The sequence below is a fragment of the Somniosus microcephalus genome, chromosome 30 (assembly GCF_052327205.1).
Source record: "Somniosus microcephalus isolate GS21.2 chromosome 30, FLI_Smic_1.0, whole genome shotgun sequence".
NCBI classification, from domain to species: Eukaryota; Metazoa; Chordata; class Chondrichthyes; order Squaliformes; family Somniosidae; genus Somniosus; species Somniosus microcephalus.
In genome coordinates this window covers 40,138,256-40,165,310 of record NC_141016.1, presented here as the reverse complement: position 1 = coordinate 40,165,310, position 27,055 = coordinate 40,138,256, and the positions used below count along the sequence as shown (strand labels likewise).

Sequence of the window (27,055 nt, the reverse complement as noted above, 5' to 3'; positions counted from 1 at the left end):
TACAGGAGCAAGGATGTCTTACTACAGTTATACAGGGCCTTGGTGAGACCACACCTGGAGTAGTGTGTGCAGTTTTGGTCTCCTTACCCAAGAAAGGATATACTTGCCATAGAGGGAGTGCAGCGAAGGTTCACCAGACTGATTCCTGGGATGGCAGGACTGTCATATGAGGAGAGATTAGGTCGACTAGGCCTGTATTCACTAGAGTTTAGAAGAATGAGAGGGGATCTCATTGAAACGTATAAAATTCTGACAGGGCTAGACAGACTGGATGCAGGGAGGATGTTTCCCCTGGCTGGGGGGTCTAGAATGAGGGGTCACAGTCTCAGGATACGGGGTAGGACGTTTAGGACTGAGATGTGGAGAAATTTCTTTACTCAGAGGGCGGTGAACCTGTGGAATTCTCTACCACAGAAGGCTGTGGAGGCCAAGTCACTGAATATATTTAAGAAGGAGATAGATAGATTTCTAGACACAAAAGGCATCAAGGGGTATGGGGGAGAGAGCGGGAATATGGTATTGAGATAGGGGATCAGCCATGATCATAGTGAATGGTGGAGCAGGCTTGAAGGTCCGAATAGCCTACTCCTGCTCCTATTTTTCTATGTTTCTAAGTTTCCAACAACACTCAAGAAGTTCAACACCATCCAAGACAAAGCAGCCAGCTTGATTGGCACCCCATCTACCACCTTAAACATTCAACCTCCACCACCGGCGTACCGTGGCTGCAGTGTGTACCATCTACAAGATGCACTGCAGCAACTCGCCAAGGCTTCTTCGACAGCACCTCCCAAACCCGCGACCTCTTCCACCTAGACGGACAAGGGCAGCAGGCTCATGGGAACACCACCACCTCCAAGTTCCCCTCCAAGTCACACACCATCCTGACTTGGAAGTATATCGCCGATCCTTCATCGTCGCTGGGTCAGAATCCTGGAACTCCCTACCTAACAGCACTGTGGGAGTACCTTCACCACACGGGCTGCAGCGGTTCAAGGCGGCAGCTCACCACCACCTTCTCAAGGGCAACTAGGGATGGGCAATAAATGCTGGCCTTGCAGGGACGCCCACATCCCATACACAAATTTAAAAAAAATCTCTTCTGTACCCTCTCCAAAGCCTTCATGTCCTACCTAAGGTGCGGTGCCCAGAATTGGACACAATACTCCAGCTGGGGCCAAACCAGTGTTTTACAGGTTTAGCATAACTTCTTGGCTTTTGTACTGTATGCTTCTAGTCATAAAGCCCAGGATCCCATATACTTCGGGAGGACATAGATAGACTGGTAAAATGGGCAGACAAATGGGAGATGAAATTTAATGCAGAGAAGTGTGAAGTTGTAGGAATGTCTAGTTCCTATCCAAAAGACTGAGGTCCACTCAGGCGATCAAATAAACGAGGTTTAATGAAAAGTAACAGAGTTTAATGGATAACTACAGGAGAACATCGAATATAGGTCTAGTCAGTTCGGAGGCTCCACGAGGACTGCTAGGGCGGTCCCGTGGCTGACGTCATCATGTTTTTCCCACCGGTGGTGGATCACGTGATGAACGGCGTGACGTCATCGCGTTTACCCGCGCTATTAAAGTGATCGCGCTCTGTACATGTAAACAGTGAAAACAAAGATACAGACTCAGGCTGTAGCCAACATATTATTAAAAGGGAATTATATACAATTGATTGGAGTCCCTTAGTGGCTCCGCCACATGCGCCCCCCCCAGAATTGTCTTTAATAGCAAAAGTAAAATGGTGAGGAGGCCTGACAAGCCTGTCAGATCGACTTCTGTAGCCTTAAAGTGGAAGGTGATGGACGGCGGGCGAGCTGGCGGGTGGTTGCGTTTGATCTGGCACGGCAACTGTGGGCGGTCGGCCACGTTTCGGCGGTTGTGCGATCTCGACCGGTCCAAGTGAGCCGGCTTCAACCGGTCAACCGAAATGTGGTCCGGTATACCTCCGACGTCGACCGAAAAAGATTTGTCTCCCAGCTCTATCACACAGAAAGGACCAGTGTAATGGGGTTTGAGCGGGTCCCGATGAGCGTCGTGGCGGATAAACACATAGTCGGCGTTCTTCAGCTCAGCTGGGACGTGGGAGCTCTGCAAGCCGTGATGCGACGTAGGCACTGGAGTGAAACTTCTGGCTGCCTCCTGGTGGCTGATGAGCTGCTGGGACGTGGACCATGGCTCTGTTGGAGACGGAAGGAAATCCCCTGGTACACGTAGCGGCTGGCCATATACGAGCTCCGCCGAGGACGATTGAAGATCTTCTTTAGGTGCCGTACGAAGACCCAAAAGGACCCATGGAAGCCTGTCCACCCAGCCCGCGCCTTGAAGGCTGGCTCGCAGTGCGGCTTTGAGCGACCTGTGGAATTGTTCACACAGGCCGTTCGCCTGTGGATGGTAGGCAGCGGTGTGATGTAGCTTGACGCCGAGCCCGAGCCACAGCATTCCAGAGCTCCGAAGAAAACTGCGGCCCACGATCGGACGAGATGTCCGCCGGTACCCCGAAGCGGGCGACCCAAGAGGAGATGAATGCCCTGGCGACGTCTGCGGAAGTGGTGGAAGACAGAGGAACCGCCTCCAGCCATCGAGTGGTGCGGTCCACCATTGTAAGAAGATGAGTAAACCCGTGCGAAGGCGGAAGTGGCCCCACCAGGTCCACATGCACATGATCAAACCTACGTTCCGGAACGGCGAAAGTGGCCAATGGAGCCTTAACATGATGCTGCACCTTGGCCTTTTGGCAGACCACGCAGGTGTTGGCCCAGTCGCGAACATCCATGTGCATGCCCCGTCACACGAATTTGGACGACATCAACCATTGCGAGGCCTTCATGCCAGGGTGCGACAACCCGTGTATGGCGTCAAAAACTTTTCGGCGCCAGGCGACCGGGACGATAGGGCGAGGATCTCCTACGGAGATGTCGCAGAGTAGCGTAGTACCCGCAGCATGGAATTTGACGTCGGCCGCTTGGAGGCTAGAGGGGTTGGTTCTGTAAGATTGGACCTCCGGGTCCGAGGCTTCATCCGCAGCCATGAGGGCATAGTCGATGCCGAGCTGGACCGCATGAACGATTGCGCGGGAGAGGCAATCCGCCACCAGGTTATCTTTACCGGACACATGCCGAATATCAGTGGTGAATTCGGAGATAAACGTCAACTGACGTTGTTGCCGAGCTGGCCACGGTTCGGCGGTCTTGGCCATAGCGAACGTTAGTGGCTTATGGTCCACAAAAGCCGTGAACGGATGTCCCTCTAGCAAGAACCGGAAATGGCGGATGGCCAGAAAAAGGGCCAGCAACTCCTGGTCGAACGTGCTGTACTTTCGTTCGTTTTGCCGTAGTTGACGGCTGAAAAACGCCAGTGGTTGCCACGTCCCATGCACCCACTGTTCCTGCACTGCGCCGATGGTGTAGTTTGAAGCGTCAGTGGTAAGGGTGATGGTGGCACCTGGCAGCGGGTGTGCCAGCATGGTTGCATTGGCTAAAGCGCCTTTTGTGTCGACGAACGCCCGGTCCATGTCGACCGTCCAGCTGATCGGATCCTTGCCGGACTTGCCCTTGAGGGCCTCGTACAGGGGCTGCATGAGCAGAGCTGCATTAGGGACGAACCGGTGATAAAAATTTACCATCCAGAGGAACTCCTGCAGGGCCTTGACGGACTGCGGGCGCGGGAATGAAGTAACTGCCTCCACCTTTGTTTGCAGGGGAATTGCGCTGTGTGATGTGATGCGATGGCCTAAAAAATCAATCTGCTGCAGGCCGAACTGGCACTTGGCCGGGTTGATGATCAAGCCGTGTTGACTGAAGCATCTAAAGAGGGTGCGCAAATGGCAGATGTGCTCCTCTTTATTAGGGCTGGCGATGAGGATGTCATTGAGGTAGACGAATAGAAACTTGAGGTCCCGAAGCACGGAGTCCATCAAGCGCTGGAAAGCCTGTGCAGCGTTCTTCAATCCAAACGACATCCGTAGAAATTCAAACAGGCCGAATGGGGTGATGACTGCAGTTTTCGGGACGTCTTGCGGGTGTACGGGGACCTGGTGGTAGCCACGGACAAGGTCGACTTTTGAAAAAATGGTATTTCCCGCCAAATGTGCAGAGAAATCCTGAATATGAGGGATCAGGTACCGATCAGGAGTAGTGGCGTCGTTCAGGCGTCGGTAGTCGCCGCAAGGCCGCCAGGTTTCGGAACAATGTGGAGAGGTGAAGACCAGGGACTATTCGACTGGCGAATAATCCCTAGCCGCTCCATCGTGTCGAACTCCGCTTTCGCAGCCGCGAGCTTGCCAGGTTCGAGGCGCCGGGCCCGTGCATAGACTGGGGAGCCAGTAATGGTGATGTGATGTTCGACACCATGTTTCGTGGCCGTGGAAGAGAAAGTGGGTCCGGTCAGGTCTGGGAAATCTCCGAGGAGGCGAGTGAAGTCATCCGGAGGTGGGGACGCGCAGGAGACAGTGCGCGCCACGGTGTTACCGCGGTAGCACGGGATGGAGTGAAAAGTGGCCGCATTGATCAACCGGCGGTGTCATACATCCACCAGGAGGCTGTTGGCGCACAAAAAATCCGCCCTGAGGATGGCTTGAGAGACTTTGGCCGTGATGAAATCCCAGTAAAACCGCTGGCCGCCGAAGCACACCTGGACCCGCCGGCTTCCGAAGGTCCGAATGGCCCCGCCATTAGTCACCTGGAGGGAGAGGCTGTGCCCCCCAACTTGTAGATCAAGATTTGACGTGGGTAGGATGCTACACTGCGCCCCGGTGTCGCAAAGGAAACGTCGACCAGATAGGGAGTTGTTGATGAAGAGGAGTTTTCCTGAATTACCGATTGCCATCACAGCCGCGGGGCGCTCGTTATAACCGGTCCTCTTTCAACAGGGTGGCTGCTGTTTTTTTTTTTTTTTTTTTTTTTTTTTTTTTTTTTTTTTGAGCGAAAAGCTGCAGGGAGGGCGGCAGCATCTTGCTTTCATGCCAAAACGGGCGTGGTAGAAGCACAACCCCGCAGGTTGAGGGGCTGGAGCAGCATCTGTGGGGGATGGGCGCCTCGTGGCAGCGCAGTACTGCTGTGTCACCGCGAAGATCTTGTCCGCATCGGCAGCCAGCTCTGCGCAGTTGGTGACTTCCGACCTGGCTAGGGCAGCCTGAACTTGCTCCGGTAGCTGGCTGAGGAACAGCTCCCTGAAGAGGAAGCATTCCGGTTCGGAGCCCAGGAACGTGAGCATTTGGCTCATGAGCTCGGACGGCTTGGAGTCCCCGAGGCCGGGCATATTGAGCAGCCAGCAGGCGCGCTCCGACTTCGTGAGCCCGAAGACCTGTAACAATCGCACCTTTATCGTATCATACTTGCGATCTTCTGGTGGATTACCAAGCAGGCTGACGATCCGTGAGGCTGTGGCGCTGTCGAGGGCGGAGACCACATGATAGTAACGGGTCTGATCTGCAACGATGTTCCTGATTACGAACTGGGCTTCAGCCTGGATGAACCACGTGGCTGGCTGTTGCTCCCAGAACTGTGGTATCACAGAATCACAGAAACCCCACAGTGCAGATAGAGGCCATTTCAGCCCATCGAGCCTGCACCGACACATATCCCACCCGATCCCCGTAACCCCTACACCAACACATATCCCACCCTATCCCTGTAACCCCACGTATTTAATCCCCCTAACACTAAGGGTCAATTTATCATAGCCAATCAACCTAACCCGCACATCTTTGGACTGTGGGAGGAAACCGGAGCACCCGGAGAAAACCCACGCAAACACGGGGAGAATGTGCAAACTCCACACAGACTGAGGCCGGATTCGAACCTGGGTCTCTGGTGCTGTGAGGCAACAGTGCTAACCACTATGCCACCGTAGCTTTAAAGCAACGGCGTTCGATTCCATGTTCAGTAACTTCTGCGAAAACCGTTCACAAAAGTCGGAGTCACCAATGTAGGAATGTCTAGTTCCAAGCCAAAAGACTGAGGTCCACTCAGGCGATCAAATAAACGAGGTTTAATGAAAAGTAACAGAGTTTAACAGATAACTACAGGAGAACATCGAATATAGGTCTAGTCAGTTCGGAGGCTCCACGAGGACTGCTAGGGCGGTCCCGTGGCTGACGTCATGACGTTTTTCCCGCTGGTGGGGGATCACGTGATGAACGGCGTGACGTCATCGCGTTTACCCGCGCTATTAAAGTGATCGCGCTCTGTACATGTAAACAGTGAAAACAAAGATACAGACTCAGGCTGTAGCCAACATATTATTAAAGGGAGTTATATACAATTGATTGGAGTCCCTTAGTGGCTCTGCCACAAAGTGATAGATTTTGGTAGGAAGATTGAGGAGAGACCATACACACTAAATGGTACAATTTTAAAGAGGGTGCAGGAACAGAGTGACCTGGGGGTGTAATTACACAAATCCTTGAAGGTGGCAGGACAGGTTGAGAAGTATATGGGATCCTTGACTTTATTAATAGAGTACAAAAGCAAGGAAATTGTGCTGAACCGTGCAGGTTTTAGACATCGCCTGGGCCTGAGCCTGACCGCAAGCCTGTTACAAAGCCCATCTGCTTTTATGACTAACACATCTGTAATTCCCTCACCTATTTCTTTTAATACCCTGAAGTAGAAACCTACAGGTCCTAGAAATTGGGCCATCTTAAGTCCCATTATTTTCTCGGTTACAATTTCTTTACTCCTCTCCTTGACTTTTTGATTACTCCCCAATACTACTTGAGCTAACAACAGAAAATGCTGGAAAAACTCAGCAGGCCAGGCAATGTCTGTGGAGAGAGAAACAGAGTTAACGTTTCAGGTCGAAGACCCTTCGTCAGGACTGAGAAAAAAGCAGGAAATGAAACAGATTAAAAAGCAAGTTTGGGGGCTGGGAAATGGGGCAGGGGATGAAAGAACAAAAGGGAAGGTCTGTGGGGGGTGAAGAGACATTAAGAGATATTCAAGGCGAGACGAGATGGTAATAGGACAGGTAAAGAAACAAAGGATGGCTCTAGATGAAGTGTGAAATGCGCTGGCAGAGTGAGAGACAGCTGCCATGTGGGAGAGAGAAAAAAAAGGAAAAGGCACAAACCAAAAGTGTGGATAAAAAATATTAAAATGATAGGGGCCGAGGTTATGACCTGAAATTGTTGAACTCGATATCGAGTCCGGAAGACTGTAAAGTGCCTAATTGGAAGACGAGGTGCTGTTCCTTGAGCTTACGCTGAACTTCTGTGGAACAATGCAAGAGGCCGCGGACGGTGAGGTCCGAGTGGGAATGGAGCGGTGAATTAAAATGACAGGCGACAGGTGTTCCTCTTGAGCTGTTCTGCTTCTCCCAATCTATGTGCAAACTTATCTCCCATTATAACCACATTGTTTTTGGTATACACAATATCACACACCATCCTGACTTGGAAATCTATCGCTGATCCTTCATCGTCACTGGGTCAAAATCCTGGATCTCCCTCCCTAACAGCACTGTGGGAGTAGCTTTACCACATGGACTGAAGCGGTTCAAGAAGGCGGCCCACCACCACCTTCTCAAGGGCAATTAGGGATGGGCAATAAATGCTGGCCTTGCCAGCGATGCCCACATCCTGAGAATGAATTTTTTAAAAATACGCTTCCCTCATCTCTGTATTTATACATCCCGCTCCCACTCCAACCACTGCCGTCTGGAGGTCTGTAGATTGTTCCTACCAGAGTCTTGCAACCTTTGCTGTTCCTTAATTCTACTCCTCTGTCTCCACTGCCTGATCGCCCTTACTGAAATCCTTTCTTTCTAATGATGATGTAGTTGTGTTTATTAATATTGTTTCCCCCCCAATGTCCCTACCCTTCCTAAAGATTCTGGAGCCTGGAATACTGAGCTCCCAATCATGCCCAGAGCTGTCACTTACACAAGGCGACACTTCCCTGGGTGCAAAGTCTGGATGGTAAAGGAATTGCCAAAAGATGACAAAAGCCTTAGATATGAAATGAGTGCTTTGGAAGTCAACTTTCTGCTCTTCAAAACCATTGAATGATGAAGGGATGTGAGAAATCACACAAACTGTACAACAAGTGAAAAAAATCATTGCATCTACTTTTAAAAGCAAAATGTGATCTTTCCAGTTAACATAAATGTAGGGTTGATGAAAAGTTTCTTTAAGTTGAAGTGTTGGCAATCAGTCTGTGATCTACTGTGTGTAAGAGCATTGCATTATTTCCAACAGGTCTTGAATTCTGTCCGGAGACAGCAGCGATCACCTTGGGGAAAAGTTACTCTCTTCCCACAATTGCTTTACACCTTGTGCTACTTGGGAATGCACAAAGCTGGAGACAAGTCTGTACAAACTTTTCCCATGGGTGCAGGAAAGTGGATCCATCCGTAAAATTATCTTCGTTGTTCACCAAAATAAAAGCTGAAATCAAAACAGAAAATGCTGGAGATACTCAGCAGGTCAGGCAGCCTCTGTGGAGAGAGAAACAGAAATAAAAGCTGCTCTTTGTTGGTGTCTTACTCTGGGTGGGGTGGGAATGGCAATCTCGTGGACTGGTCGAGCAGGCAAGGTCTACGTGTCCATGACTACCACGTTGCCATCTCTCTGAACGAGCTCTCCACTAAGTCCCATTCGCGTCCTTCTTCCACAATTTAATTTTTCTAACTTTATCCTATTCCCTGAATTTACTGACCGATAGACCAGTGGAAAGAGTTTTTTTTATTAATCGTCATCTTTTCCTGATTCACCTTATCGAAACCTGTCGTAATTTTGAACAGCACTTTGTTCGAATGAAAAGATGCCCTTGATCTCTTCTCTTTGGTCATAATTAAAGCCTCTCATCCCTGGTGTCATCTTGGTGAATCTCTCCTGCACCAGCCATCAAAAAGTAAAGTTCTCAAAACTGGACACTAACTAGATGTGGAAATGGTTTTTGACCAGTGTTGCTACAAGGTGCTCTGAGAAACCTTCTCCCAGCTCCCTGCAGTCTTACCCTGTAGTAACCAAAGGTGCAATGTAATTTTATTCTTTACTTAATTTTAGAGCAACCTTTTTATTCCCAAATGATCAAAATTTTATGTTTAACTTACTAGGCTCTCAAAACTTAAAATCGGTGACGGGGAATGTGGTAGCACCCCATGGAATAGCATTCACAAGATGCAATATGGAATGGATACCACAACACTTGCTGTTCATTGCTAATAATGTGTTAACCTGTCCTAGCTGCCACAATGTGACCTTCACATCAGCCATCCATGAGGAATAGGGTGAAGTTCACTTCCATCTGGTTTAGAAACATAGAAGGTAGGAGCAGGAGTAGGCCATTCGGCCCCTCGAACCTGCTCCACCATTTAATATGAGATCATGGCTGATCATCCAACTTCAGTACCCTGTCCCTGCCTTCTCTCCATACCCCTTGATCCCTTTAGCCTTAAGAAATATATCCAACTCCTTCTTGAATATATTTAATGAATTGGCCTCTACTGCCTTCTGTGGTAGAGAATTCCACAGGTTCACCACTCTCTGGGTGAAGAAATTCCTCCTCATCTCTGTCCTAAATGGCTTACCCCTTATCCTTAGACTGTGACCCCTGGTTCTGGACTCCCCGACCATCGGGAACATCCTTCCAGCATCGAGTACAAGCCCAATCGACCCAATCTCTCCTCATACGTCATTCCTGCCATCCCAGGTATCAGCCTGGTGAATCTTCGCAAACCCTAAAAGTGAAAGGACCTATTGTAACTCACATCACCCTCAGTCCTCTCGGGCCATCAAATTAAGCACATTCCACCCAAAATGTGCCAATCCTCAAACCGACTTGGAACAAATCCATTCGGATTTCTAGTCGTGACAGATATCATTGGCTACTGAAACATGCAATCTTTTCTCATCGATCCCAACTGGGGCTCAGTTTATGAATTTCACTGGTTTCCATTGAACTTGTCTATGGGGCTGGTTAGAGCAGGGTAGTTCCAGTTGGATGACAAACAAGACCAGTTCATTCATCTAAACTTTTAATCCGATTCTTGCTGACAAATTACCAGTGATGTCTCCGCTGTCGTGAGGCCACTGCCTGGGATTCGGCGCTTTTGTCAGTTTTGCATTTTTAAGGAACATGACAAGACAACATAAAGCAGACCTTTAATTTACTGCTGCTTTGACAAAAGAGCGCTTCATCGATTGCCTTAATTAGCTCTTGAATATGGCTGGGCCAATGTTTGTAGAACATCAATAACTGTGAGGTTAAAGAAGTCTGGGAGTCAACTGACAATAGTTCAAATCGAGCAATGGCAGTTTATTAATGTCACTGGAACTCTGAGATTCTGAATTAACCTTAAACTTATTGCTGGACAATTGTTCATTAACCCGAGTGCTGCACAAACAGTGCAGTTAAGGTCCAAAGATGGCACCGGAGCCAAACATTTACAGGTCTGTACTCCAGCAATCTGAATCTGCTCTAGCAGACTTCTAGGAAAAGTTCACTGCATCAAAATGGCAAGGAAAAGAGGCAGGGAGTTCAATCAAACTTTGTGTTAAAACCCTCAAGATTAATACAGAAGAAATAAAAGACATTTCCAAGACTCCGAAAGGAAAGTACTGACAGTGACAGTTGCGATCTAATCCATAGAACCACAAAAGTTTACAGCACAGAAGAGCTCTTTGTGCCGGCTCTTTACTAGAGCAATCCAGAATGATCCCCATGACCCCTCTCACGCCCCATAGCTCTGGATCTTTGCTTTAAACATTTACCCATTTTTACCTTAGAACAAGCTTCAACCCCACTCTGTGGCAAAGCATTCAACACACTATCAACCCTCTGGGTGAAGAAATCTCTCCTAACCTCTGTCATCATTCTCAATGACTCCCCAAACAAAGGAAATAATCTTTCCCTAATCAATCTTCTCAAAACCATTTATAATTTTTAAAAACTCTATTAAATCTCGTCTTAGCCTTCCCTGCTTGAGTATCTCAAATCTCTTGTAATGACTACGGTTTCTATCCTGGTGAAATGGTGTTCTCTATGGCTTTAATATCCTCTATAATCGGGTGCCCAAACACCACACAGCACTGGAACTCTGGTCTAATCACTGACTTGTACAAACTTATCATAACCGTGCACGCTATTGCCCTGTTCATAAAGCTCAAATCGTTTTTTGTGGCTTTATCTGTGCTCAAACATTTAAGAGATTATTTATTTTCACTCCTTGTGAATCTGCCAAAATGCATCACCTCACATTTCTCTCTGTTAAATTGCATTTACCACCTGTCTGCCCAATTTGTTAACCTGTCTTACTTTTAAAGTGTAAAAATTCTCATCCTTGATTTCAGCACGGTGGCATAGTGGTTAGCACTGTTGCCTCACCGAGCCAGGGACCCGGGTTCGAATCCGGCCTCGGGTGACGGTCTGTGTGGAGTTTGCACATTCTCCCCGTGTTTGCGTGGGTTTTCTCCGGGGGCTCCGGTTTCCTCCCACAGTCCAAAGATGTGCGGGTTAGGTTGATTGGCTATGATAAATTGACCGTTAGGGGGATAGGGTGGGATATGTGTTGGTGTAGGGGTTACAGGGATCGGGTAGGATATGTGTCGGTGCAGGCTCGATGGGCCGAAATGGCCTCTATCTGCACTGTGGGGTTTCTGTGATTCTGTGAAATCCCTCCATGGCCTCACCTCTCTGTGACCTCTTCCATCCCCACAACCCTCCGAGATTTCTGCGCTCCTCCAATTCTGGCGAATTTCCGATTCTAATCACCCACTGTAGTGTCCGAGTAGCAATAATACACGGACTGCAGGAGAACAATAATAACAGGTATTTACTGAACAGAGGGTACGTTAAAACTGAAACTACAGAAGCCTGCTATGGCTTTATATACAGGTGTGGTCACTGCCGGTACTACAGTATAAAGTCAGTTCTCTCTTAAAAGGTACATACACAACACCCACCATTAGTGGCTGTGCCTTCTGATTCCTCGGCCCTAAGCTCTGGAATTCCCTGCCTAAACCTCTCCGCCTCGCTGCCTCTCTTTCCTCCTTTAAGACGCTCCTTAAAACCTACCTCTTTGACCAAGCTTTTGGTCACCTGCCCTAATTTCTTATGTGGCTCGGTGTCAAATTTTGTTTGAAAACACTCCTGTGAAGCGCCTTGGGACATTTTACTACATTAAAGGTGCTATACAAATACAAATTGTTGTTGTGTGAGTTACTATTTGTAAAGTTGTTTCTATGTGTGTGAGTTCCTCTTTTCTGTAATGTTCAGAGATAGGGAGGGGCAAGGACATGGCCATTTGAAAACAAGGATAAGAATTTTTTAATCCAGGTGTTGCCGGATCGGGAGCCAATGTAGGTCAGCGAGCACAGGGGGGTGATGGGTGAACGGGACTTGGTGTGTGTTAGGACACGGGCAGTGAGCACAGGAGGTGATGGGTGAACGGGACTGGGTGTGAGTTAGGAGACGGGGCAGTGAGCACAGGAGGTGATGGGTGAACGGGACTGGGTGTGTGTTAGGACACGGGGCAGTGAGCACAGGGGGTGATGGGTGAACGGGACTGGGTGTGAGTTAGGACACGGGGCAGCCGAGTTTTGGATGAGCTCAAGTTTATGGAGGCTGGAATGGGTGGCCAGCCAGTCGGGTGTTAGAATAGTCTTGGAGAGGTGACCAAGGCATGGATGAGGGTTTCAACAGCGGATGAGCTGAGTTGGGCGATGTTTCGGAGGTGGAAATAGGCGGTCTTGGTGATGGAGAGGATGTGGTCGGAAGCTCAACTCAGGGTCAAAGGTATATAAGAAAGAAAGAACTGTAATTCACACATACAGAAGAACTTTACGGAAAAGAGTAACCAGTCAGGGGAGGGGAGGGGCGAGTTAACATGGAGGGCCACTGTAGTGTGGCATCAGACTCGACATGTAAATGATTTCACACACACACAAAAGGCTAATAATTTGATGCTAATATCAGTAATCATGATGTGGAGTGAGCCTCTGGACTTCAGAGGAGCTGGGAATGAGAAATTGAAATTGTTTTCAATGTGGGGAGGGCCGCAGCCAATTTATTTAGTGTTATGTTAGCAAAGCTGTTGGGAAGAGCTCACTGCTGCTTTGAACATGCACCAGGAAGGCCAGAACCCTCACTGTGCTCGCCGCAGGCCTGATTCTGTTCAAATAAATGAAGTAATCAGCTTACTTTTGTTTTAATGCGACAGTACAATCTTTGCAAATAGCGTTTCAAACATTGGCTAACCAGGCTCGAACGTTGCTCGTTAGCCAGCTCAAAGACCTCCTGCCAGATGTATTTATTTGATGCTAGTGAGGGATATTTAAAGTTAGCAGCAACCACAAGGAATTAATAACAAGGAAAGGCTCCGCCAATGGCACAGCTGGCTATGCCATTGAGTAACTGAGCGAGCCTGACCAGTCAGGTCCCAGGCTCTATGCTGAAGTATCTGATCTTAGCCAGGCTGATATAGAGTGACTACAATCAGCTTCAGCATCCCTGGACTACACAGAGGTAAACTACACATCGCTGGCAATCAACACCTGCTGGAAATACCTCCAGCCCTACAACTCCTCCGAGAACTCTGCGTTCCTCCAATGCTGGCCTCTTCTGCATCCCTGCTTTCCTTCACCCACCATCGTTGACCGTGCCTTCAGCTGTCTCGGTCCTAAGCTTTGGAATTCGCTCCCATAACCTCGCTTTCCTCCTTAAAACCCACCTCTTTGACCAAGCTTTTGTTCACCTGTCCCATCATGTGGCTTGGTGGCAAAGTTACGCCCCTGTTAAGCATCTTGGGACCTTTTACTATGAGGTGAGGTACAGGGATGGGAGAGATGGTGCGAGTAGAATCATATCTCAGCAAGGAGTCAAGTCTTCAGTAGAGGACAGAAAGTGTTAATACAGAATCTTTCAGCATGCCCAATATCCCAAAGTTCTTCAGAGTCTATGAATGCACTTTCAAAGTGCAGCATCACTGTTGTGATGTAGGCAAACACCCCTGCCAAACCGTGCACGGCAAGATCCCACAAATAGCGAATGGGCTGTTGCATGGGCCCGAATTCCTACGGTTGCTCAGAACCGCTCAGTCACTTACAAGTAATTCGAACCATTTACAAATGAAAAGAGAGGGCCCAAAGCGTGGTCGGCATTCCTGTCTGAAGGGCATTTTTAGAGAAGGATTATGATTCAGCCGATCTGAAGTTATTTTGCTGCAACCGAACTATCAAAGTTTATTTCTTTCAGTAACAGACTTTCAGAGTCCGTTCCATATGTTGACTTTAGGCTGGGTCTGAAATAATTCCCATCATCTCCCTTTTTATACTTCACACTTTTCATTCTGCCCCTGAGTTTAACCTGTCAGGTATTAATCTACAAAAGAGAAACTTCAAGAGGCATGTGTGTCAAATGTAATCCAAAATGATACTCATTAATTGTAATCTGTACATGAGCCTGGCACTTGTGAGATACACTGGCAAATCCGAGGAACACACCGCAGTTCCTGGTCCAAATATAGGTCAGGATTTTATGAGGAACCTATTCACACAATCCCATCAACCTGTTCATTACACTGTGCAGCTTTGACATTCAGCGGAGGCTGGCTTTAATCTTACTCTCTGGATAATGCGCATCGCTTCAAAGTTCAGAAGATTCCTCCAGTAATTTTTACAACCTTGCCCTTGATGTCCAGCGGAGCTCCGAAACCAGCCACTTTCACTGATATCACCAGGAGTCTCGATTCCAATCCCAGAAACATGTGCCTACACAAACATTGACAGAAACACCTCAACGCCCCAATGATTTCTCAGTTGAGCCAACACGGCCACAATTATCTACAGACTGGGATGTTTGTCTCTGTCACTTATGCGAATGCAGACCTTTGCGCTCGCACTTAGAATTTTCATTTTTCCAGCAATGTTTGTGTTAATAAGTCAGCATCATAGAATGCACTGAGCACCTTTGTCTATAATAGGATAAAACAAAAAAGTCACACTGAATTTTATAACCTCTATTCTTGTTATACACACAAATCCAGAGAAGGCCAAACAAGTGCATCTTTCTTTCCGTTACAATAATCTTGCACGTGAACACGAGACAATCCACTCCTTCACACGGTTTCTCCTGGGGGGTCTCACCCCGCTTTTCTTTCACCCCATTGTCCTTCACTTATGTGCAACCTGAGGGCCAGTATCGTGGGAGATGGTTGGCTGCTCTTGTGGTATGAGGTGGTCCTCCTCTCATGACAGCTTGGCCCTGGACAAGGAGCCGCTGCAGGCTGCATCTCTTGAGTATCTTGTCTGGACTGCCTGGTCTCGACTCCTACAAGCCACTTTGTTGGAGCTCTGACGGGACAGGCTTGTCATGCGCTGCTATCCTGAAAGACTGCAACTTCATCAGTTCAACTCCAGCCATTGCCATTCTGCTGGGCCCGGTAGATCAACTGGATGGTATCAGATTCCGAGAGACAGCAGACAGTATGCCGCCCGCACCCCCCGCCCCAACCTCACCATGTCTGAAAGCTGGAATGGAGGGTTATGTTCAACCTCCATCCAGGCCTGCAGTCTGTGTTTTCAAGGAGGTGTCGTCACGGACAGGTCCTGGGAACTATCGCAGATTCCAATGAAGCTGCCACATGGTATATTCATCCCTGCAACGAGGAAACAACTGCCCTGATGTAGCCGCCGACATCAGGACCGCAGACTCCGACATCAGGACCGCAGACTCCGACATCAGGACCGCAGACTCCGACATCAGGACCGCAGACTCCGACATCAGGACCGCAGACTCCGACATCAGGACCGCAGACTCCGACATCAGGACCGCAGACTCCGACATCAGGACCGCAGACTCCGACATCAGGACCGCAGACTCCGACATCAGGACCGCAGACTCCGACATCAGGACCGCAGACTCCGACATCAGGACCGCAGACTCCGACATCACATCTGTTGCACATCATGGGAGACTGACCTCAATGACCTCTAACATTATCAGGCAAGGACCCATGAGATCTGAGTCCATGACTCCCGAGGCAATGGCAGCCATCTCCGTTGGGTAGCTGAAATGTGCTTACCCGTTCCCTGCTCCCTCATACTTTGTTCAATCACTCGGTGCTATTTCCTTATTTACACAATCTACTTCTCCTCAGGTGAAAGTATCTGAACTGGTGTGTGGGAATGAGAAAGCAAGTGATGTGAGGGCATTATCAAGGGGGTTGGGGCAAAGGAACATGGGACAGGATCTTAATCCAGGGACTCTTGGGTATGCTGGTTCTCATCATCCTTATCATAATCTATGAACAAGCAATTACTTCCTACCTCACCAGCTTCCTCCAGTTCATTTGTTCCCCCTCATTGAGTACGCAGAACTAGAGGTCGAGGAGACAGTGACAGGCGAGGATTGTTGTGGTGGCATGTTGCTTTACAAGGATGACTGTGATGAATGATGAATGCCTAGGTCTGCACCCATTAAACTGCAGCCCGCACAATCCCACTGATCTTGCCAGCTCTAGGCAAGACCTGTGACTTCTAAACAGATCTACAGCCTGCTCCTCAAACTGGATCAGCTCACATTCATCTGGGATTTATTTTTCATTCTCAGGATGTGGACATTGCTGGCAAGGCCAGCATTTATTGCCCATCCCTAGTCACCCCCGAGAACCTGGTGGTGGACCACCTTCTTGAACTGCTGCAGTCAAGAGGTGGGCCACCATTTCCTCAGCGGTGGGCTGCCTTTTCTGGGCATTGTGTGCCTCTCTCTCCTGGAACAATATTAATAGCATCAAATGAAGGCTAGAATGTGAAGGATGTCTCCCAGCAGGTCATGTTGAGGGAAGATGCCAAAAAAAATAGGGAGCCACCATTAATGTACAATGTGAAGGTGGACATGTTTCAAGTAATAATAGTACATTGGTGCACAGAGAGAAAAGAGACTTGGACACTTATCTTACTTTGTCTGTCCTTGTCAGGTCATTCAGCTTTTTCTTGCACTGATCTGCTGTCCTGGGGTGAGGGAGGTGGTCGCAATGCCCCTGCCTCCTCTGTCCACATAGATTGTAAAACACTTCAGATACCCAGCAGTCCTTCGCTACATTTCACCTAGAAGGATTTGAATAATAATTCAACTTTATTGTCATTCTACAATGCACAAGTACATGAACAACGAAATGTGATCTTGAAAGCTCCCACGAGTCCAGTACAAATAACATTAACATTAAACGTAAATAGCACCGTCCTGGGAGAAGCAAAGCCGCTGCGTCTGTGCGTGCCACCATTCCATTTCCACCATTCCTCCTGTCCGACAATCTTCAGCCCAACGCCCGGGCCTGCTCACCAGCCGCCCCTCCCGGGGCTCCTTCCGTGACCTTCTCACCAACCGCCCCTCCTCGGGGCTCCTTCCGTGACCTTCTGCACCTGGTCTTCCCTGATGGTCACCCCTCCAGGTACTAACCAGGCCTGGCTCTGCTTAGCTTCCAAGCCTTGCCAGTGACCCTGTCCCTAGTCCCTGTTGAAATTTTGTGATCTGGCTTCATTCAGTGGGCTGCTTCCAACATTGGGTCACAGAAACATAGAAGATAGGAGTAGGCCATTCGGCCCCTTGAGCCTGCTCTGCCATTCAATGCGATCATGGCTGATCGTCCAAGTTCAGTACCCGGTCCCTGCTTTCTCCCCATACCCCTTGATCCCTTTAGCCTTAAGAAATATATCCAACTCCTTCTTGAATATATTTAATGAATTGGCCTCTACTGCCTTCTGTGGTAGAGAATTCCACAGGTTCACCACTCGCTGGGTGAAGAAATTCCTCCTCATTTCTGTCCTAAAAGGCCTACCCCTTATCCTTAGACTGTGACCCTGGTTCTGGATTCCCCGACCATCGAGAACATCCTCCCTGCATCTAGCCTGTCCAGTCCTGCCAGAATTTTATAAGTTTCAATTAGATCCCCTCTCATTCTTCTAAACTCCAGCGAGTACAAGCCCAATCGACCCAATCTCTGCTCATACGTTATTCCTGCCATCCCAGGTATCAGCCTGGTGAATCTTCTTTGAACTCCTTCCATGGCAAGAACATCCTTCCTCAGATAAGGCGATCAAAACTGCACACAATGCTCAAGATGTGGTCTCACCAAGGCCCTGTACAACTGCAGCAAGACATCCTTGTTCCTGTACTCAAACCCTCTTGCTACAAAGGCCAACATACCATTTGCCTTCTTAACCGCCTGCTGCACCTGCATGCTTACCTTCAGCGACTGGTGCACAAGGACACCCAGGTCTCGTTGCACTTCCCCTCCTCCCAATCTATTGCCAATCAGATAATAATCTGCCTTCCTGTTTTTGACACCAAAGTGGATAACCTCACATTTATCCACGTTATATTGCATCTGTCATGCTTCTGCCCAATCACCCAACCTGTACAAATCATCCTGTAGTTTCTCGGCATCCTCCTCACAGCACACACGCCCACCCAGCTTTGTGTCGTCTGCAAATTTGGAGATATTACATCTGGTTCCCTTGTCTAGATCATTAATATATATTGTGAATAGCTGGGGTCCAAGGACCGATCGCCGTGGTACCCCACTACTCACTGCCTGCCACTCTGAAAACGACCTGTTTATTCCAACTCTTTGCTTTCTGTCTGCCAACCAGTTCTCTATCCAAGTCAATACCTTGCCCACAATCTCATGTGCCTTAACTTTACACGCTAATCTCTCATGCGGGACCTTATCGAAAGCCTTTTGAAAGTCCAAATACACCACACCCACTGGTTCTCCCTTATCTATTTTACTAGTTACATCCTCAAAAAATTTCAGTAGATTAGTCAAGCATGATTTACCTTTTGTAAATCCATGTTGACTTTGTCCGATCCTGTCACTGTTTTCCAAGTGCTCTGCTATTACAACTTTTATAATGGACTCTAACATTTTCCCCACTACCGATGTCTGTAATTCCCCGTTTTCTCTCTACCACCTTTTTTGAATAGTGGGGTAAGTGGGAACACAAGCCAACATTCACTGCACTCTTGATAGCAGTTTGTTTCAGTGCTTACCTGCTGCTCCCCCAGTCTCGATCTCCATCTCAACTCGGATCTCCAGTAAATGCTGCATTTCAAAGGCTGCTTCTCAACTTTCCACCTCCCTCCTCCCCAGCATCCTACTCCCATGTTACAGGGTAGCCCCAATTGAGATTTGAATGAGCTGACTCTGTGTTTTACAACCCTGGAAAGCATCGATGGGTGGAAGTCTCGCCTTCAGGACTCCTCGCAGGATCAGACCCTGTAGATTTTCGGGTATGCGGTATGCCAAATGAAGCCTCACCAAGGAAATACAGATAGGCATACACAGTTACATCACCAAAACAGGCCCTTTGGCTCAACCAGTCCATGACGGCATTTACCCTCTACACGAGCAAACAATTCGAATCACATTTACCTACTCTGTTTCCATATCCCTTTATCTTCCTCCACCTCTCCAATCTAATCTTGAATAGAGTCATAGAGTAATACAGCACGGATAGAGGCCCTTCGGCCCATCGTGTCCGCGCCGGCCATCAAGCCCTGTCTAATCTAATCCCATATTCCAGCATTTGGCCCGTAGCCTTGTATGCTATGGCATTTCAAGTGCTCATCCAAATGCTTCTTAAATGTTGTGAGGGTTTCTGCCTCCACAACCCTTTCAGGCAGTGAGTTCCAGACTCCAACCACCCTCTGGGTGAAAAAGTTCTCTCTCAAATCCCCTCTAAACCTCCCGCCCTTTACCTTGAATCTATGCCCCCTAGTTATTGACCCCTCTACTAAGGGAAAAAGCTCCTCAGCATCCATCCTATCTATGCCCCTCATAATTTTGTACACCTCAATCATGTCCCCCCTCAGCCTCCTCTGCTCCAAGGAAAACAAACCCAATCTGCCCAGTCTCTCTTCATAGCTGAAGCGCTCCAGCCCTGGTAACATCCTGGTGAACCTCCTCTGCACCCTCTCTAACGCGATCACATCCTTCCTGTAGTGTGGCGACCAGGACTGCACACAGTATTCCAGCTGTGGCCTAACCAGTGTTTTATACAGCTCCATCATAACCTCCTTGCTCTTATATTCAATGCCTCGGCTAATGAAGGCAAGTATCCCATATGCCTTTTTTACCACCTTATCCACCTGTTCCGCCGCCTTCAGGGATCTGTGTACTTGCACACCCAGATCCCTCTGACCCTCCGTCTTGCCTAGGATCTTTCCATTCATTGTGTATTCCCTTGCCTTGTTAGTCCCCCCAAAGTGCATCACCTCGCACTTTTCTGGGTTAAATTCCATTTGCCACTGTTCTGCCCATCTGACCAACCCATCTATATCGTCCTGCAGACTGAGGCTACCCTCCTCGCTATTTACCACCCTACCAATTTTTGTATCATCCGCGAACTTACTGATCATACCTTTTACATTCATATCCAAGTCATTAATGTAGACCACAAACAGCAAGGGACCCAGCACCGATCCCTGTGGTACCCCACTGGCCACAGGCTTCCAGTCACAAAAACAACCTTCGACCATCACCCTCTGCCTTCTGCCACTAAGCCAGTTTTGTATCCAATGTGCCAAGGCACCCTGGATTCCATGGGCTCTTACCTTCTTGACCAGTCTCCTGTGCGGGACTTTATCGAAGGCCTTACTGAAATCCATGTATACCACATCCACTGCGTTACCCTCATCCACACACCTAGTCACCCCCTCAAAAAATTCAATCAAATTAGTCAGACATGATCTTCCCTTGACAAAGCCATGTTGACTATCCCTGATTAATCCTTGCCTCTCCAAGTGGAGACAAATTTTGTCCCTCAGGATTTTTTCCAATAATTTTCCTACCACTGATGTTAGGCTCACTGGCCTGTAGTTCCCCGGTTTTTCCCTACTACCCTTCTTGAATAATGGTACTACATTAGCGGTTCTCCAGTCCTCTGGCACATCCCCTGTGGCCAGAGAGGTCCTGAATATATGTGTTAGAGCCCCCGCAATCTCCTCCTTTGCCTCACACAGCAGCCTGGGATACATTTCATCCAGGCCTGGGGATTTATCCATTTTTAGGCCAGCTAAAACCGCCAATACCTCCTCCCTCTCGATGTTAATATGTTCGAGCATATCACAGTCCCCCCGCCCTATTTCTATGTCTACATCGTCCTTCTCCATAGTGAAAACAGATGCAAAAAATTCATTTAGAACCCCTCCTACATCTTCCGGCTCCACACACAGATTGCCACTTTTGTCCCTAATGGGCCCTATTTTTTCCCTAGTTATCCTCTTACCCTTAATATACTTATAAAACATCTTCGGATTTTCCTTTATTTTGCTCGCCAGTGTTATTTCATGGCCCCTCCTTGATCTCCTAATTTCTTTTTTAAGTATCCCCCTGCACTTTTTGTACTCCTCTAGGGCTTCCTCCGTCTTTAGCCTTTTGTATCTACCAAAAGCCCTCCTTTTTTTGCTAATCCATTCTCGTATATCCCCTGACATCCACGGTTCCCTGTGGTTTTTGGAACCACTCTTGACCTTTACGGGAACATGTTGCCATTGTATGATCTCAATCTCCCTTCTGAAAGCCTCCCATTGCTCCGATGCGGATTTTCCTACAAGTAGCTGATCCCAGTCCATTTTGGCCAGATCCTGCCTTATCCTATTAAAATCGGCCTTCCCCCAATTTAGAACCTTTATTTCCGGCCCATCCCTGTCCTTTTTCATGACCACCTTAAATCTTACCATATTATGGTCACTATCACCAAAGTGCTCACCTACTAGCACTTTTTCCACTTGGCCGGCCACATTCCCTAGAATTAGGTCCAGTACCGCCCCCTCTCTTGTAGGACTTTCTACATGCTGGCTCAAAAAGCTCTCCTGGATGCACTTTAAGAATTCTACACCCTCTGAGCCTTTCACACTCTGACTATCCCAGTTAATATTGGGGAAGTTGAAATCCCCCATTATTATTACCCTATTATTTGCACATTTCTCTGAGATTTGCCTACATATCTGTTCCTCTATCTCCCCCTGACTGTTTGGAGGCCTATAGTACACTCCCAGCAAAGTGCTTGCCCCCTTTTTGTTTTTAAGCTTTTAACATAATTTCTGCCACAACCTCTAACCCTGGGACTGAACTCCCCAGCCTCACAAATCTATATCTAAAGACATTTCTCCTGCCCTCTGTTCTAAAGCTCTTGAATCTTGTATCAATGGCCCCGCGTTTGAGACACTTCAATTACCCTCACCCATCCTTTCATAATTTTAGCTATAGTGACTAAATCACCTGTTTTGATTTTAAGATGCATCCCAGGACTTGGTAAACCGTGTGGGTAATAGCTTCATACTGGCTGGATACTATCAGTAAATGGTCAATAATCTCACCTAACCATGGCTTATCTCATCTCCACAACATCCAAGCCAATAGAACTATATTTTTCAATCTGCTGACAGGTTGTTCATCCTCTTCTTCAATGTAAGGGTACATTCAGTGACCTGCATGTCCAAAGGGTACCGCAATCCAAAGGACTGTGGATTTGAGATAGGGCTACAACACTGTTGCACCAATTCTCCTTTGAGCACAGCTGGGAGAGTGGGCTTTCTGAATTTACCCCGATAATGAAGAGGTAATTTGGCGATTTAGATTTTTTGGTGGTATCTTTGAAGGTGCGCTGCAAACCTTGTCGACACAACCAAATAGTTTAAGGCTACGAGGTTCTTTAGGCTTTATGACAGCAGGTTTAAGTGGTTTAGGAATGCTAGCAGAGGCCCAGAACTGAATCAAAGTCTTTGAAAACCCATCCAGCTATCTTTTCTGTGGAGGAACATGATAGGGATGTTATTCCCCAAATGAAATGACTCTAAATGTTTATCTTATGATGCCCTTGATCCCCTGAGCACCATCCCTGCTAGGACACAGACCCTGCCCAATCTCACCCATTCTGGCTGCCCCAGTACCTGCTATGAACTTCATTGTTACAACTTTTAAAGAAGTGCAGAATGAACGCCCCCACACAACAGAAAGAGTCCAGGTAAACCTGCACAAGCACGATGGGCCAAATGGCCTCCTTCTGTGCTGTGTGGTTCCATGAAATCGTAAACCTCAACATAATCGTGACAATTCGTCCACCTTAAACACTGATCTGTCGTTTGAGGCTTGAAAACAAAGAGCTCCAAAACTTCCAATTAATGAGTTCTGCCTACAATTCCCAAAGTCACTGATTTCCCCATCTACAAAAATAACTAACGACATCCTGCAGAACCTCCTGTGCTTTGGGATTTTTACACGGAACAGTCTCGAAAACATTTGGACCTGTTGGCTGAGCTTTTGATCTTTGAGTCTGGAATGTTTGTGATGCTGTAGACAGAACGCAGTTATGCAAACTTCAGAAAGCCATGAAATAACATTCCCCCGTGGACACTGGGATCTGTCAATTCTTCGACTGGAGCTTTTGCTGATCTGTCAATGTTCAAATCTCACTATCGTGCCAGCAGAGTTTAATTATTGTAGAATAATTCTTTGCTTAAGGCCCGATTGCAATTCCTGTCTGTCAGTGTATTTGTCAAACTGTATGTTGATGAATTGGCGAATTTTCCAACCCACGCCATCAAATTTCAAAATATCACGAATACCGCAACATACTTTGTAGCCTCAACTCACACACCGACAGCAGGCACCTTGATCATAGAATGACATAGCACAGAAGGAGGCCATTCAGCCCATCGTACCTGTGTCAGATGTCGGCTCATGTCACGTGGAGCCTTCGACAGCTCAGCGACAGCAGAAAGTTGAACCAACAGCAACCTGCATTTATATAGTGCCTTTAACGTAGTAAAACGTCCCAAGGTGCTTCACATGAGTATTAAAAGACAAAAAAATTGACACTGAGCCACATAAGGAGAAATCAGGACAGGTGACCAAACGCTTGGTCAGAGAGGTAGGTTTTAAAGAGCGTCTTAAAGGAGTAGAGAGATGTGGAGAATGTGGGAGGCCAGCCAGGAGTGCGTTGGAATAGTCAAGTCTAGAGGTAATGGCCCAGAAATTCGGGTCTCCACGGGTGAGTACGCGCTGGGTACTCACCCGTAAGCCCGATGGAAGTGCCGGTTTTGTGCATGCACTGCGCATGCGCGGGAAACCGGCACTTCCGTTCATCTGAACGAAGGGGTTCAGAGGTCGAATACGTGCGCAGGGGAGTCTGCGCGTGCACTTTGAACTTACTCTCACGGAAAAACCTGTAAAAAAAAAGTCTGCAGGATTTAGAAATTTAAAAAGCAGGTGCAAGGCCTGCTTTTTACAAGGTAAGTGGTCAATTAATTAAAATTAAAACATTTTTCCCCACAGGTTTATTATTTTTAAATACTTTAAAGCAAGGTAAGTTTATTTTTAGCCCCATTAGGAAATAAAACTATTTCTTTCAAAAATTTAAATTGTTTAAAATAGTTATTTAATGTAATTTATAGTTTATTTAAAAAATGTGATTTAAAAAAAAATTTATTTGACGATTTACTGCTATTTTGGGGCCGTAGTATTTATAAGTCTTGACAGCTCTTCCTGTCAAGACTTATGAATGGGCTTTTCCCTCCTCCGGTTGTCTGCCCATGGCCCACGTGATCCCAGGGGACGCATCGAACTAACTGCGCCCCTGGGATACGCAAGCACTGCGCGCCGGCAGCTGGGCCAGGCCCCAGATCGGAATTCCATGGGGCCCTACAGCTCAACTGCTGGCGCGCAAGGTAAGTGCACCCGTGGGAAGCCCCCGACCCGAATTTATGGGCCATTAAAGGCATGGATGAGGGTTTCAGCAGCTGATGAACTGAGGCAGGGGCTGAGACAGGCAATGTTATGGAGGTGGAAATAGGCAGTCTTACTTATGGCACGTTAAACTTCCAGACGCAGACACCTATTTTATTTAAAGTTAGATTGTCCTAAGTTTGTTCAGTAAATAAACAAAGTATTTCTTGTAGATTTCAGTAGGTATTTTAAAAGAATATACGTCCATTATGTAGAATTCATTTAGACCATTTCCCCATTATACAGATAGACCATTGCCCCATTATACAGAGGGACCATTTCCCGATTATACAGGTAGACCATTTCCCCATTATACAGACAGACCATTTCCCCATTATACAGAGGGACTATTTCCCCATTATACAGAGACCATTTCCCCATTATACAGATAGACCATTTCCCCATTATACAGATAGACCATTTCCCCATTATAGAGAGAGACCATTACACAGATGGACCATTTCCCCATTATACAGATGGACATTTTCCCCATTATACAGAGAGATCTTCTCCCCATTATACAGATGGACCTTTTCCCCATTATACAGATAGACCACTTCCCCATTAATACAGAGAGACCATTTCCCCATTATACAGATAGACCATTTCCCCATTATGCAGATAGACCATTTCCCCATTATGCAGATAGACCATTTCCCCATTATATAGATGGACCATTTCCCCATTATGCAGCTAGACCATTTCCCCATTATACAGAGACCATTTCCCCATTAATACAGAGAGACCATTTCCCCATTATACAGATAGACCATTTCCCCATTATGCAGATAGACCATTTCCCCATTATGCAGATAGACCATTTCCCCATTATGCAGCTAGACCATTTCCCCATTATACAGATGCACCAGTTCCCTATTATACAGATAGACCATTTCCCAATTATACAGCTAGAACATTTCCCCATTATACAGATAGAAAATTTCCCCATTATACAGAGAGTCAATTTCCCCATTATACAGAGGGACCATTTCCCCATTATACAGAGAGACATTTTCCCCATTATACAATGAGACCATTTTCCCATTATACAGATAGACCATTTCCCCATTATACAGATAGACCATTTCCCCATTATGCAGATAGACTATTTCCTTATTATACAGAAAGAGCATTTCCCCATTATACAGATGGACCATTTTCCCATTATACAGATAGAACATTTCCCCATTATACAGTCAATTTTCCCATTATGCAGATAGACCATTTCCCCATTACACAGAGAGACCATTTCCCTATTATACAGAGAGACCATTTCCCCATTATACAGGGAGACCATTTCCACATTATACAGATGGACCATTTCCCCATTATACAGATGGACCATTTCCCCATTATACAGAGGGACCATTTCCCCATTACACTCTGAAACTGTTTCCCCATCATACAGATAGGCCATTTCCCCATTATGCAGATAGACCATTTCCCCATTATACAGATAGGCCATTTCCCCATTATACAGTTAGAACATTTCCCCATTATACAGATGCTCCAATTCCCCATTATACAGATAGACCATTTCCCCATTATACAGAGAGTCAATTTCCGCATTATACAGATGGACCATTTCCCCATAATACAGGTAGACCATTTCCCCAATATACAGATAGACAATTTCCCCATTATACAGAGAGACAATTTCCCCATTATACAGATGGCACATTTCCACATTATACAGATGGACCATTTCCCCATTATACAGATGGACCATTTCCTCATTATACAGATAGAACATTTCCCCATTACACAAATAGACCATTTCCCCATTACACAGATAGACCATTTCCCTATTATACAGAGAGACAATTTCCCCATTATACAGATGGCACATTTCCACATTATACAGATGGACCATTTCCCCATTAGGGAGAGAGACCAATTCCCCATTATACAGAGAGACCATTTCCCCATTTTACAGAGAGACAGTTTCCCCATTATACAGATGGACCATTTCCACATTATACAGATGGACCATTTCCCCATTATACAGAGAGACCAATTCCCCATTATACAATGGACCTTTCCCCATTGTACTATGGATCTTTTCCCCATTATACAGAGGGACAATTTCCCCAATATAGAGAGAGACCATTCCCATTATACAGAGACCATTTCCCTATTATGCAGATAGACCATTTCCCCATTATACAGATGGAACATTTCCCCATTATACAGAGAGACCATTTCCCCATTATACAGAGAGACCATTTCCCCATTATACAGAGAGACCATTTCCCTAATATGCAGATAGCCCATTTCCCCATTATACAGATGGAACATTTCCCCATTATACAGATAGCCCA

General features: G+C 47.1%; 1 protein-coding gene across 2 annotated transcripts in view; it reads right to left on the bottom strand.

The window, feature by feature from the left end:
* Positions 1 to 27,055, bottom strand: part of LOC147098161 (heparan sulfate glucosamine 3-O-sulfotransferase 1-like) — a 96,978-nt gene that overhangs the window by 38,374 nt on the left and 31,549 nt on the right. Inside the window, exon 2 of one of the 2 annotated variants that reach the window (XM_085971357.1) lies at positions 16,905 to 17,052. The exons of the other annotated variant lie outside the window; for it this stretch is intronic. The gene's annotated coding sequence lies outside the window, so the exon portion shown is untranslated. The remainder of the gene's footprint in view (positions 1 to 16,904; positions 17,053 to 27,055) is intronic. 2 annotated transcript variants of the gene reach the window in all.